The sequence below is a fragment of the Hypanus sabinus genome, chromosome 15 (assembly GCF_030144855.1).
Source record: "Hypanus sabinus isolate sHypSab1 chromosome 15, sHypSab1.hap1, whole genome shotgun sequence".
In the NCBI taxonomy this organism is placed as follows: Eukaryota; Metazoa; Chordata; class Chondrichthyes; order Myliobatiformes; family Dasyatidae; genus Hypanus; species Hypanus sabinus.
Window position 1 is genome coordinate 65,257,059 of NC_082720.1, and position 15,694 is coordinate 65,272,752.

The 15,694-nt window shown below is 42.1% G+C and overlaps 1 protein-coding gene across 1 annotated transcript in view; it reads left to right on the forward strand.

The window, feature by feature from the left end:
• Nucleotides 1–15,694, forward strand: part of arap3 (ArfGAP with RhoGAP domain, ankyrin repeat and PH domain 3) — a 276,417-nt gene that overhangs the window by 38,414 nt on the left and 222,309 nt on the right. The gene's annotated exons all lie outside the window — the stretch shown is intronic.

Below are 15,694 nucleotides of genomic sequence, written 5' to 3' on the forward strand. Positions count from 1 at the left end.
TAAACCAGGTTGATAAGAGTGGAGAGAAGATAACCAGAATAAACAGGAGCGAAGGTTTGGTGAGCTTGGAGCCTATGGGAGATTGTGGACTGAGGAGAGGCAGATGAAGCAGGCTGGGAAGGCAGACAGATGCTTCTGGAAGACAGAGACAGGTCGATGATCGATAGTAGAATTTACCCACCTCACACCTTCTTATTCTGGCCTCTTCCCCCCTTTCTTTCCAGACCCAATGAAGGATCTCAGCCTGAAATCTAGACTGTGTATTTCCCCTCCAAGCACTTTGTGTCTGATGGTTCATCGAGGTAGTGGTAGATGAGTGTGGAAGAAAAATTGGATAAATAGAAGTGACATATAGGGCAGCCATGATCTACTTGAATAGGCGGGCTGGTGATGCAATGGCATCAATGCTGGACTCTGGAGCGAAGGTTCCCGAGTTCGAATCCAAGTTTGGCCACCCCCGAGCGTACTTTCCATCCGTGCCCGGTTGAGCATCAAGCTAGCCACTCGGCCTTGTAAAAAACAAGGGTCGAGTCAGGAACATTCATATCGTGACCCGGTTAATCTGAAAGGAGACCAATCCTGACACCACGCGCTAGACAAGAATGGCTGACTGTCTGGTGCGATACGTTAAAAAAAACTTGAATAAGCACAACAGTTCTGTTTTAACACATGATTGCACTGTACAGTAAACAATTAGAGACAATTTAGTAGAACCATCAGTTTCAATGATTGTAATGTGTCCCTTCCAAACCTGCCGAAGTTACACAGCATCCTGGCTTTAAGAAACATCATTCATTCATTCATTCCTTGGGTTACGATCCCAGAACTGCCTAAAAGGCCGCATTGTTGGGGTGCCATTTCCACATGAACTAAAGTGGTTCTGTAAAGCTGCTCATCGGTTGAAAGCAGGAACAGTTATAACCCAGCAGCCATCAGGCTCTAGAACCAGTGTGGCTAACTCCACTCACTTCAACTCTGAACTGATTCCACAACCTATGGACTTGCTTTCAAGGACTCTACATCTCATGTCCTTAGAATTATCTATCTATCTGACTATTATCTTTTTGTATTTTCAAAATTTGTCTTTTGTACATTGGCTGTTTGTCAGTCTTTGCATATAGTTTTTCATTGATTCTGTTATATTTCTTTGTTCTACTATAAATGCCTGCAAGAAAAATAATCTCAGGATAGTATTTGGCAACATATATAGGTCCATACTTTGAACTTTGAAAATCACCACCTTCTCAGGAACAGTGCAAGCAGACTCTGGCAATGATCCCCAGATCTCCATGGTTTCTGCTGAATACACTGTGGTAGATCAGAGGAGCTCTCAAATAACTCATCCCAAGTGTTTATAGGCTCTTAACACACCAGGATACCACATCTGAGTTATGCCAAAGTGCTGAATATTTGAAAATTACAAGGAAAGACTTCACTCAGCAGCAGTCCTTTCAAAATAAAATACATATGGCACACCATCTATTGAATGATGTTAAATCGAAAGCATATTTGCCTTGAACTTTATCTTTGGTTTTTTTCGGATAGAGCAACATAATGAGGTTAATACATTGCACTCCCTCCAAAATGTTGTTTTGGCAACAGCATATAATGCACAATTGCTACAGTTGTGTAGCTTGTTAACATTCTGACTGGGGATACATTTCTCGCCAATTCTATTTGCTTAAAGCTGCCATTTTGCAAAACTGTTTTGAGATACAATTATGAGGGGGTTTAAGTTCTAATTCATTCTTGTGTGAGTCAAAAAGGTACAAAAATCAGTCATCTTTTTGATCTCAAGTATGTTTTAATCTTACAAAAGTTATTATCTTGGAGTACAACATCAACATTGATTTTCAAGTTTGTTCTTTCTGGAGATCAGGCTTGGTTCAGAGATGAATAGTGGATGGTTGCCAAATAGGAGCTGGATGAAAACTGCACAGATTCCAGTCATTGTGGGTTTATCCAGTCCAGCAGAGAATACCAGTAGTCAGGACATGATTCAAACTCAGGATGCAGACAAACAAAATTACATACAAACACTGGAAAAATGTTTATAAAACCAAATCCTCTGGGTATTCATCTTGTGTCTCCCTCTAACTAATCCTTGGATTAATTCAAAATGTGTCTCCTCCATTGACTGAACAGAAACTTCCATCAACAGATGTGTTGCCATTAGTCCATGAGGAAGGCATCATGGAAGTATTTAGAGATACAGCGCAGGACAGGACCTTCTGGCCCAATGAGCTACACTGCCCAGAAACTCACCTATTTAACCATAGCCTAATCGCAGGACAATTTACAATGACCAATTAACCTACTAACCTGAAATATTTATGGAATATGGGAGGGAAACGGAGCACATAGTGGAAGCCAGACATTCACAGGGAGGACGTACGAACTCCTACAGACTGCACCAGAACTGAACTCTGAACTTTGATGCCCCGAACTGTAATAGTGTCATATTAACTACAATGCTAACGTGATGTTTAAGGAATGAATTCCAGAACTTTGAGTCACTGGGAGAATATACAAATTCCCTATAGGCAAATGAACCACAAATGCTGGTGCTGTATAGTGTTATGCCATTCACTATGCTACTGTGTTGTGCCTATGAGTTTGAGCAATTTCTTTAATCATATGCTCAAATATTCCTTTGCGTATAGTGGTGTCTATAAATACTGGATTTTGCACCTGCAAAGCTTGCCATATTACATGCTTTTAAAATGGAAATTGTTAATTTGGGCTGCTATTGCCATTGCTGTTTTGAGTTACAAGAAAGATTAGGAGGCCCTAATCTTTGTCAAGGGGTCTCCCACTGACATGAGACTTCTGAGTTCAAAGGTCAGGAAGTTGTGCTGCAACTTTATAAAACTCTAGTTCAGCCACATCTGCAGTTTTGCATACAGTTCTGGCCACCCCATTATAGGAAGGATGCCGAGGCTTTGGAGAGGGTGCAGAAAAGGTTTATCAGGATGTTGTCTGGATTAAACGACATGTGCTATAGTGAGAAGATGGAGGAACTTCAGTTGTTAACTCCGGAGTGGTGAGGGCTGAGGGGGGATCTGATAGAGGCTGACAAGATTATGAAAGGCATAGATAGATTAGACAGACAGTAGCTTTATTTTCCAGGGCTGAACTGTCTAATACCATGCATTTAAGGTGAGGAGGGTTAATTTCAAACGAGATGTGAGGAGCAAGTTTTTTACAGAGAGAGAGAGAGAATGTGCTGACTGGGGTGGTGGTAGAGGCAGGGACATTGGGGCTCCGAAGAGACATTTAGATAGGCATATGAAAGCGAGGAATATGGAAGGATATGGACATTGTGTAGGCTGAAGAGATTAGGTTAGCTAGCCATTTGATTGCTAATTTAATTGGTTCAGCACAACTGTGGGCCAAGGGGCCTTTTCCTGTGCTGTTCTATGTCCTATGTCCTATGTTCTATGACTGTTTCATAAGACACATTGCAATCATGTGCTGAATCAGTAGAAAGCTAAATCATAAAACCAACCAACTTAGTAAGTAAATGGCTTCCTCACTGTGCCGCAGGAATGGACTCGAGGGAGAGTAACATTTCCCGTTTATAATTGGGAAATCTGAGCTTGTCAGGCACTGACAGGATTTGCAGGTTACCAAAATCTCCAAGCACTTTGATTACTTCAGAGAGTGGGAGAATAGTTCCCAAGAGTTTTGTATGACAAGCTTTTGTTTCTTTTTTTCCCCAGATTTTACAGATTACAGGAAATTACTTGATTGGGGATGGCAGGTGGGGATGCGCAAGTTCTTGTAGCCTCTCTGTAACTGAGGAATATGATCACCGCTGGGAATCTAGGAATAAACTGCAAGAGACTAATGTACAAGAAATGTACAATTACTGTTTTGAATGGAAGGCCTTTGTTAAAAGTTACAAAGATTTAAATTCAAGATTCAGGATCATATGTCTTTGCCAGTACACACCTGTAAAAGACACTGAAATAATTGCTACTTTAGCTCTGATAAAATACAATACATAGACAATACTGTGCCAAAGTCTGAGGCAGATGTAAAAAATTCCTAAAGTGAAGATGCTTAAAAATTAATGAAATGAAAAGTTTCTAAATATCAATAAAATACTAAGTAGAGCAGTAAACAATAAAAAAAACTAAATCAAATCAGTATTTGGTGTGACCCCTTTGCCTTTAAAACTGTGTCTTAGGTACACTGTCATGCAGTTTTATAAGAAAACCAGCAGGGAGGTTGTTCCAAGCATTTTAGAGGCCTTGGCACTGTTCGTCTGCAGACCTTGACTCTCTCGCTTACTTCTGTCTCTCCAGGTAATCCCAGACAGCCTTGGTGATGTTGAGGTCAGGGCTCTGTGGAGGCCACACCACCTGAAACCATGTAAGAAATCTAGGGTGCCTAAGACTTGTCCACAGTAAATACTTAAGATAGCTTATATAGATGAGATTGTAACTCCTTAAATTGCCACTGGACACAGGAATTCCATAGTTACGGAGAATACTAACAGGAAGTGATAAAATAATAGTGTTTGGGGTGTGGAGGGGCTGGTAGTGGGTGGAGGAGTTGATCAGCCTTACTGCTTAAGGAGAGTAACTGTTTTTGAGTGTGGTGGTCCTGGTGTGGATGCTACATAGCTTCCTCCCTGATGGAAGTGGGACAATCAGACTATGAGCAGGCTGGGGTTGGGAGAGGAATCCGCCATTATTTACTGGCCCTTTCCTGGCTTCATTTGAATATTGTTTGCATCCACTCCTCTGTCTTTCCATCATCCTAGCCCCTTTTTCTGAAACTGGACAGGGTTTTTGGGTTTGATGCCTATATTCTAGCTTCCTCTCTGACTGAGCAACTCCACACAGAGAGCACCAGAGACAGGATTGAAAACCAGATCTCTGGTGCACTGAGACACTGCGTGCCTCAGCTGTGAGCAAAGAGTTAACTTTCAGGAGGATGGCGTGGGAGCGGGTGTTTACAACTAGACCACAAAATTATTAAGCACATTTAAGGCAGTGACATTTCCTACACAGTGTTATCAATCAGAATTTGTAATTAGAATTGACATGTCGAATCCCATAACAGACAAAAATCCAGAGCAGGATGAGCACATATTTATGTAATGCTGGCATACATTCATAAAATCTAGTTGCTTCACTCAAGAGACACCAAAATGTAAGACAATGTGACAGCAAGCCAGCATTATTTTTCTTTGTACTCAGCCCCAGATGATTTGCACTGCATGTCCTGGCAGGCAAAACATTGCAATGCATGGATACACGAAACCAAGGAGAGTCTCTGACTGTACTTTGCTCAAACACAGGTAAAGAAGGAATATAAGATACTTTGCACAATGTTATTCTTTCATAAATTTCGGGGTGCAGACCTCTCCCTAAAGAAAGACAACTGCTCTGCCCAAAGACCACAAGAAATTGCAGTGAGTTATGAAAATAGCCGAGTCAGGCTCTGCTCCAGACACTCTTCCTACGCTTCCTGCTGCATTGGGAAAGCAGCCGCCATAATCAAGGACCCCTCCTAACCCATCATTCTCTCTTTTCCATTGGGCAGAAGATACAGAAGCCTTAGAATACGTGGCCCCAGGCTCAGGACCAGCTTCTATCCCAGAGGACGATAAGACCATGAGACGTTGAAGCAGCATTAGGCCATTTAATGATCTAGACTGTTCCACCATTTGATGTATTTCCCTCTCAATTCAATCTTCTGCCTGCTTCCCGTATCCTTTTACAGCCTTGCCAATCAAGAACCCATCAACACTTTGCCTCCGCAAGTGTCTGTGGCAAAGAATTCCACAGATTCACCACCCTCTAGCTAAATCAATTCTTCTCTATCGTTATTGTGTTCTCTTCTGAGGCTGTTCCCTCTTGTTCTAAATTCCTCCACTATCAGAACATCCTCCCCATTTCCACTCTATCCAGACCTTTCAGTGTTCAGTAGGTTTCAATGAGATGCCATTAAACTTTTGAAAGTCCCTCTCATAAGCTAAAAGATGAACCATTAGTCTCCTGTCATTCATTGACCTTGCACTTGTCCACCTGGACTGCACTTTTTTGGTAACTACAACACTACAGTATATTCTGCATTCTTTTTTCCTTTTTGCAACCTATATAGAATGACCTGTCTGATTGGCATGTAAGCTAAAGTTTTCCACTGTACCCCAGTACATATTGAAAATAATAAACCAATACCACATCCAAACTTCTTTCGAGAAGTTAAAGGGAAATCAGTATCATCAGCATTATGTGCCGTGTCATACGGCATGAACAATCATGATCTTCCATTTGTCTCATCCATGACGGTTCTTGGTAAATTTTTCTACTGAAGTTGTTTGCCATTGCTTTCTTCTGGGAAGTGTCTTTGCAAGACGGATGAATGCCACCATTATCAACGCTCTTCAGAGATAGTCTACCTTGCATCACTGGACACTTAACCAGGACTTGTGATATGCACCGGCTGCTCATACGAACATTCACCACCATGGCTTCATGTGGACCAGATCGGTGGGGGTGGGGTGGGGTGTCTAAGCAGATATTACACCTTGCCCAAGGGTGACCTGCAGACTAGCAGAGGGAAGGAGCATCTTACACCTCATTTGGTAGAGACACATCTCCACCCCCACCACCTCAGAGGGAAATAGACTTTTCTAAACTATTCATAGCACTTTATTTCAGCTGAGTGGATTGGTAGCCGGTTAGAGAGTTTGATGTGAATTCTGGTGTTGCATCTGAGCCAGATTGCAGCTTTTCTTCCTCTTAGTGAACCACATGGGTGAAAATGTCAATCCAATAATTCATTAATATGAATTATTGCTGATGCTGGAAATCCAAACCAACGCACACAAAATACTGGTGGGAACTCAGCAGGTCAGGCAGCATATAAGGAAATGAATAAAGCCAGCCTGAATGTAAGGTGTTGCTCCTCCACTTGGCACAATCATTCCACGACTTTGATGCAAATTTATTTTAACCCGATTAATTTCATGTTCCCGGACATTATTGTGGGATTAGAATATGTGCTCTGGAACATTAGTCAGGACTTGCATAATGGGTCTAATATCAGAATTAGTTTATATTGTATTTTTACTGTTAGCCAACCCTGGGGTCAAGACGACAGGCCTAGAATGAATCTCAGGAATTATTGGACAGCAGCAGTCTCTGCCCTTCTATACATGAGAGCCAAATGACTGATAGTAGGCACAAGAGATTCTGCAGATGCTAGAAACCTGGAGCAATTAACAAACTGCTTGGAGGAACTCAGCAATTCAGGCAGCATCTATGGTGGGGGAGAAACAGTCAATGATTTGGGGCAAGACCCTTCATCAGGACTTTAAATGTCGACTGAAGAGTTCCATGAAAACATGAAGGGTTTTGGCCTAAAACATTGACTGTCTATTCATTCCCATACATGCTGCCTGACCTGCTGAATTCCTTCAGCATGTTGTGTGTGTTGCTTTGGATTTCCAGCATCTGCAGACCTCCTTGTGCTTTTGATCTATACAGACCTCAGAAGTGAATCTGTAGGTTGCAGAAACAGTTCAGAGTTCTGGTGAGTAAAGTTATCCACACTGGCTCAGAAGCCTGAAGTTTGAAGGTTAATAACAGTTCCTGAATCTGGAGGTGTGGAAGATACGGCTCCTGTACCTCCTGCTGATGGTACTAGCAAGAAGAAAGAATGCCCTGGATGATGTGTGATGTGAGTTCCACAATACAATAACCATTACTATTGTGCTGTTCGTTCAGTGCACATGGTTAGAAACTTTTCTACTTCCTTGTTTCTAATTATAAGACTTTCAGTAATGGGGGGTTGAGTTTAAGATTGGAAAAAGGAACTTGTTGAAGAGAGTGGTGAAGGAGGTGGTGTTGATAATTTCCTTTGGACAGAGTATTTCTGATCTGGAATGCTCTGTTTATAAGGGTGATGTTGAATGTGAACAAGAAAGAATGTTCTTGCAGAGGTATGATGAAAAGTCAGCAGCAAACATTGCCACAAATGCTGCTCAATACACTGAGTTCCTCCAGGAGATTCCAACATCTGCATTCATTTGTGTCTACGTTTGACGAAAAGCCTTTCAAGTACCTGGTTATGTATGTTAGCATATTAGTCCACTGGACTCATAATTCAGAAGCTTAGATAATAACCTAAAGGCCAAGATCCAAGAGTATAGCTGGGGAATTCAAATTCTACACAAAGTTTTCTAGCACCTTGGTGTCCATAATTGAAAAACCCAGCTGATTCAGTGACGTCATTTCAAGGAAGGAAATCTGTTTGTCCTTGCCTGACTGTGATTTCCAGACCTCAGCAGTGTAGTTAACTCATACATGCTCCCTGAAATGGGCCATTACTTCAGTCAGTCCTGTGGCAATTAGGATGCTAACCTTGCCAGAAATGCCTAACTCTTGTGCATGAATAAGGGTGACAATAGCTCCCCTTAATACTTTATGCAACTGTGCGAAACATAGGGTAAAATGCTTCCTTTTAACATGATTTAAGATAAGGGTGAAGAAAAGGTTTACCAGGATGCTGCTTGGCTTAAAGAGCATATGCTTTCACGACAGGCTGGACAGACTTGGGTTGTTTTCTTTGGAGGCTGATAGAGATTTATAATCTTATGAGAGGCATACTGCCTATTTCCCAGCACAGAAATGTCTAAAACCAGAGGGCATGCATTGAAAGAGAGAGAGAATAATTTCAAACAGGACGTGAAGTGTATGTTTTTCACTCAGAGTCAGGGATGCCTGGAATGCTCTGCCTAGTATGGTGGTAGAGGCAAACACATTAGAGGCTTTCAGGAGATGCTTGGATAGGCACATGGATGTAAGAAGGATGGAGGGACAACATTGTGGGTCAAAGGGCTTGTTCCTGTCCTGGACTGTTCTATGTTTTATGTGACACTGATGCACCTAGCAGCTCCAATGACTTGGTTCAATACGGACTCTGTGTGTGTGTGTGTGTGTGTGTGTGTGTGTGTTCTCCCTGGGCCCATGAGGACCATGCAGGTTTCCTCTGTGTGCTTTGTTTTGTTCCCAAGTAGTGTGGTGGGATAAATGGCTGCTTTTATTTGCTCTGACTGTATACTTGAGTCATGTTACCGGGGAAGGTTTGAAGGGAATCAAATGATGTTATTATAAAATAAGTGCGGGATACTGAGCCTGAATTTGGTGGTTGAAGCAGCCTGCTTCCATGTTCTGTTTCACTCTGACTGTCCAAGTCTTAGAGTGACTGTAATAACTTGAATCAAACAGTGTCTGGATGAGCTTTCAAGAAAGAAGTTCCCCTAATAAAGATCCGTGCTGTGCAAGCAATTTCTAGCTTTTGTTGTTTGTTCCGACTCGTAGACGGAGACGTTTTCTTTCTGTGTGAAGCCCTGAAGGCTCCAGGTTAAAGGAAGTGAGCTGAAGCACAATTGCTGGAAACAGGAGGAACCCAAACAACCTCAAAACAAATACACCCTCTGGTAATTAAAAACTTTCAGAACGACACCATCGTTTAGAAATCCTTGACAACAATGAGAATTGGCAAAGCGTTTGTGTTGGTTTTTTATGATTCAGTAGTCACTCCAGGTTGTATTTTATTTTTGTTTCTTATTTCACTCTTCGAGGGTGCAGGAGTGGTTTGTAAACACAAAGTACACTACAGATGCTGGAGTCAAAGGCCTAGTGTGCATGCGCCGGCCATGCATGCAGCCTGTTACGGCCGCTCCGACTAGTTTTCTTACTTATCTAACTTAAGTTACCCAAATTTCCCTCAGGATCAATAAAGTACATCTGTCTGTCTGTCAAAGCAACATGTACAACAAGCTGGCGGAACTCTGCAGGTCGTGCAGCATCTGTGGAAACAAGCAGTCAACATTTCGGGCCGAAACCTTTCATCAGAACTGAAGCGGGAGGGGGCAGGGGCTCTATAGAGAAGGTGGGGGGAGGTTGGAAGAGCAACACCTCAGCTCCTTGGTATGAACATCGAATTCTCCAACTTCCAGTAATTCCCTCCCTCTCCCTTCCCCCATCCCACTTTCACTCTGCCTCCTCCTCCAACTGCCTATCACCTCCCTCATGATTCTGCGTCTTCTACTACCCATAGTGCTTTTCCCTTACATTCCTTCTTCATCTTTCCTGCCTATCCCCTCCCTGCTTCCCCTCCCCCACCCCTTGATCTTTCCTCTGATTGGTTTTTCACCTGGCACCTTCCACCCTTCCCCCACCTTCTTTATAGGGCCCCTGCCCCCTCCTTCTTCAGTCCTGATGAAGGGTCTCGGCCTGAAACGTTAACTGCTTGTTTCCACGGATGCTGCCTGACCTGCTGAGTTCCTCCAGCTTGTTGTAGGAGTGGATCGAATGTCCACTCAGAAGCCATATTATTAGTGACAACAGTACACCTGCTGGTTAATGCAAATATTTAATCAGCCAATCATGTGGCAGCAACTAAATACAAAAACGACATGGTTGTTGTTCAGGCCGTACATCAGAATGGGACTGAAGTGCGATCCAAGCAACTCTGACCGTGCAATTACTGTTGGTGTCGGAGGGGATGGTTTGACTATCTCAGAAACTGCTGATCCTCATGACTGTTTCATGCACAACAGTTTCCAACAGTTTAAAGAGAATGGCGTGAGAAACAGAAAAAATATATCCTGTGAGTGGCAGTTCTGTGGGTGAAAGCACCTTGTTAATGAAAGAGGTCAGAGGGGAATGGCAGACTGGTTCAAGGTGACAGGAAGGTGATAGTAATCCAAATAACCTCATGTCACAGCAGTGTTGTGTATTAAAGCATCTCTGAATGCACAACACATCGAATCTTGAAGTGGATGGGCTACAGAAGCAGAAGACCACAAGCATACACTCTAGCCGCTTTATTAGGTAAAGTGGCCACTGGCTGAACATGGTGTCAAACCAAACTGCCTTGTTCGTTATTATGCATTTATTTGAAGTGCAGCACACAGCCATAGTGAGGAACAGACTTTTCAGGTTGAGATCTTCATCAGGACTCTCGATGAAGAAGGATCTTGGGTACAGTTACTGTAAGCAAAAATTATGAATTTTTTCTCTCTGACCAATGTTCCCACTACTGCTGTCCAAATTATACTCAGTCGGCTCATATTGTTTAAGCATGTATTACCAGACTGCTGAAACTGTGGTAGTTAACAATTTGAATTCTCTTCTGGATAACTGGAAATGTTTGGCTTGATGTTAAGTCTGTCCTCCCCTGCACTGTTCATCTATTCCCTCATGTATTTCTTTTACACAGAGGAAAAAGGGTCTCACACACAAAGCCTTCTGCATAATCACTCAGAGAGTTCAACTGCATGTGCATGTAATGAGAGCTATATAACTAATCTCCTTCTACCTTAGGCCACAAACATCAATCACCCCTGATGTGGACACTTTCTGGAAGTCCAAGATCTGTATGCTCCATAACTGCTGGACTAAGTGTGTAAATGTAGGAGTGGACTATGTTGAAAAATAAATGAGCTAGTTCTTCCAAAATTGACTTCTTCTGCCTTAGGCCACGAAGTTATCGATCACCCCTCGTATGTACTTTGATAATAATGTTTACTTTGAAATTTTTGAAACCTTGGTCTGTCCTGAGACCAGCTTGTAAGTGTCATTACCAAGAAAACACCTCTACTTTCTAGAAGTTCGTGTAAGTTCGGTGTGTCATCACAAACTTTCACAGACCTCTGTGTATGTGTGGTGGTGAGAACACTGACTGGTTGCTTCATGGCCCGCTATGGAAACAACAACGCTGTTGAATGGAAAAACTGACAAAAAGCAGTGGTCAGCACAGTCCATCATGGGTAACACCCTACCCATCATTGTGCACATCTACATGGGATGCTGTCACAGGAAAGCAGCATCTCTCATCAATGACCTCCATCTAAGCCATTCTCTCTTCTCATTGCTGCCACGAAGAAAGTACTCTTAGGACTCACACAACCAAGTTCAGGAATAGTTACCCCTCAACCATCGGGATCTTGAATGTGAGGAGATATTTTCACTCAATTCATTCAGCCTGTCACTGAACTGTTCCCACAAACTATGGATTCATTTTCTCTGTTTATTGCTTGCTTTTTATAATAATATTTTCTCATTTTGTATTTGCACGTTGATTGTTTTTCCATCTTATTCTGTGTGGTCTTTCATTGATGCGATTACATTTTATTATTTTCCGTGAATGCCTGCAAGAAAATGAAACTCAGGGTAGGATATGGCGACATAGACATTATATTTTTGATAATAAATTTACTTTAAACTTTAACTTTGACTTTATCGTCTAGTGGAACGTAGAGCAGGCAGGAGTGGCTTGAAGTTGTTAGACCTGATAACCACATTGGTGCACTAAATGATGTTTGCACCTTGGTCAAAACGTTGCACCTTCAGGTCCCACAGCAGCAAGATCTATGCTGTTTCTGTGCTGCCCACCAGGGCCCTTGGAAGAAGAACAAACAAGTTCACCCTGGTATCCAGATCTTGCAGTCTTTGCTGATTGACACACAAAATGCTGAGTGTACTCAGCAGGCCAGGTAGCAGATATGGAGAGGAATAAAGAGACAACATTTCATGCTGGGACTTTTCATCAGGTCTGTGCTGATTGGCTGTTCTTTACAGTGCACCAGCTTCTATTTATACAGCACCATTAAAGTAGCAAAACCATCCCTGGGCAACATGCAAGAACATCATAAAGCAGATAATAAATAATGACTGCAACAATAGCATTTGGCATTTGGGACATCACTAAGAGTTAATGTGATCTCCTTAACCCTTTGCTGAATTAAAATGAAAGGTTTTGCTCTTGTGCCTTGAAGTTTGCCGAATTGGCAGCCTGTGACAGAATGCAGAATCGAGAGATTCTGCAGAAGCTGGAAATCTTGAACAACACACACAAAATGCTCAGCAAGTCAGGTCACACCTGTGGAGGGGAATAAACAGTCCACAATTTGGCCTGACATCCTTTAACAGGGTCCAAAGTGTTAGACTTTCATTTTGATCACTTTCATGCATCACCTATTGAACTCTTGGGATGTCCTGCAGCATTTTGCAGTCACTGAAGTATTTCTGATGTGTTGTCAACATTATTATGTGAAGAAGACTGAAGTCAGCGAAAGGGAAGTTTCCCATACAGAAGGTGTTTACTTCACTTAACTGACAAAGATCTGTTTCTTTCCCATCAGATCACTTTTAATTTTGAAAGCTGCCAGGAAGCTAACCTAAAATGTTTTGAATTCCAGCTATCTCTTACCAAAAGGATTTATTATTAACTGCTACTCTTGATACTTTCTATTATATCAAGTAACATTCATAATACACTCAGTGGCCATTTTATTAGGTACCCTTGAACACCTGCTTAATAGTACAAATATCTTATCAATCAATCATGTGGCAGCATCTCAATGCATAAAAGCCTACAGGTACGGTCAAGAGGTTCAGTAGTTGTTCAGATCAAATGGTGAAGAAATGTGGTCGAAGAGACTTTGACTGTGGAAGACTGTGACTTTGACTGTGTCAGATGGAGGGGATTGAGTATCTCAGAAACTGCTGATCTTTCTGGGATTTTCACACACAACAGTCTCTAGAGTTTACGGAGAATGGTGCGAAACACACTAAGCATCCAGTGAGCGGCAGTCCTGTGGGCAAAAACAGAATGGGAGAGGTCAGAAGATGATGCCCAGACTGGTTCAAGCTGACAGTAAGGCAACAGTAACTCAAATAAAAATATGTTCCAACAGTAGTGTGCAGAAGAACATCTTTGAGTACATAACACTTCAAACCTTGAAACGGTTAGGCACAGTAACGGAAGACCATAAACATTCATTAGTGGCCACTGTATTAGGTAGAGGAGATACCTCATATAGTGTCCACTGAGTGTATGCAGTCATAGAGTCATAGAAAAGCACAGCACAGGAACAGGCCATTCAGCCAATCTAGTCCATATTGAACTATTTAAGCTGCCTACTCCCATCGATCTGCACTGGGACCATAGACCTGCCATCCATGTACTTATCCAAATTTCTCTTAAACATTGAAATTGAGCTCGCATGCACCAGTTGTACTGGCAGCTCATTCCACATTCTCATGACCTCTGAGAGAAGAAGATTCCCCTTATGATCCCCTTAAACTGATCACCTTTCACCCTTAACACATGACCTCTGATTGTAGTTCCACCCAACATCGGTGGACAAAGCCTGCTTGTATTTACCCCTTTATACCCTTCACAATTTTATATACTTCCATCAAATCTCCAAATCTTCAACATTCCAAGGAATAAAGTCCTAACCTATTCAATCTTTCCTTATAACTCAGGTCCTCCAGTCCTCTTTCAACCTTATTTACATCTTTCCTGTAGGTAGATGTCTAGAGCAGCACAAAATACTCCAAATTAGGCCTCACCAACATCTTATACAACTTCAACTTAACATTCCATCTCCCGTACTCAGTACTTTGAGTTATGAAGGCCAATATGCTAAAAGTTTTCTTTACGACCCTGTCTACACCTGACACCACTTTCAGTTAATTATGGATCTATATTCCCAGATCCCTTTGTTCTACAGCACTCCTTAGTGCCCTACCGTTCACTGTGTAAGCCCTGCCCTGGTTGATCTTACCAAAGTGGAACACCTCACACTTGTCTGCATTAAATTCAATCTACTATTTTTCTGCCCACTTTTCCAACCCTGCTGCATGCCTTGATGGCCTTCCTCGTTGTTTACTATACTCAGAACCTTGGTGTTATCTGCAAATTTGCTGATCCAACAAACCACATTATCATCCTGATTGTTGATATAGGTGACAATCAGCAACAGACCCAGCACTGATCTATGGAACACTCCACTAGTCAAGGGCCACCATTCAGAGAGGCAACCATCTACTACCACTCTCTGGCTTCTCCTACATAGACAAAGTCTAATTCAATTCACTACCTCATCTTGAATGAAATGTGACTGAACCTTTTATGACTAATCTCCTATGCGGGACCTTGTCAAATGCAATGCTGAAGTCCAAGTAGACAACATCCATTGCCTTGCCTTCACCAACTTTTCTGGTAACTTTCTCATAAAATTCTATATACTTGGTTAGACACTCCTACCATGTACGAAGTTATGCTGACTATCCTTAATCTGTCCATGTTTATGCAAGTACTCATATATATGATCCCTTAGGATATTTTCCCACTACTGATGTCAGACTCACCAGCCATAATTTCCTGTTTTATCTTGAGAGACTTTTTTAATTAGCAGAACAACATTGGCTGTCTTTCATTCCTCTGGTATATCACCTTTCAGTAAGGATCTCTGGTAGGGCTCGGGAATTTTTGCACTTCCCTCCCACAAGGTCTGAGGGAGCAAGTTGCCAGGCCCTAGGGATTTGTCCACCTGAATTTGGCTCGACAGCAAACAGCTCCTATTCTGTAATCTGAATAAGGTCAATGAAGTTGATGCTGCTTTGCCTCAGGCTCTGTGTCCATCTCTGAAATAAATACAGATGCAAAAAATAACTAAGATCTTCCCCATCCCTTTTGGCTCCACACATAGTTTATCATTCTGATCTTCCAGAGGACCAATTATGTGCCTTGCAATCCTTTTGCTCTTAACATATCCGTAGAATCCCTTAGGATTCTTCTTCACCTTGGGCATCTTTATGCATTCTTTTAATCCACCAAATTTCTTTCTTAAGTGTTCACTTGCATCTCTTGGACT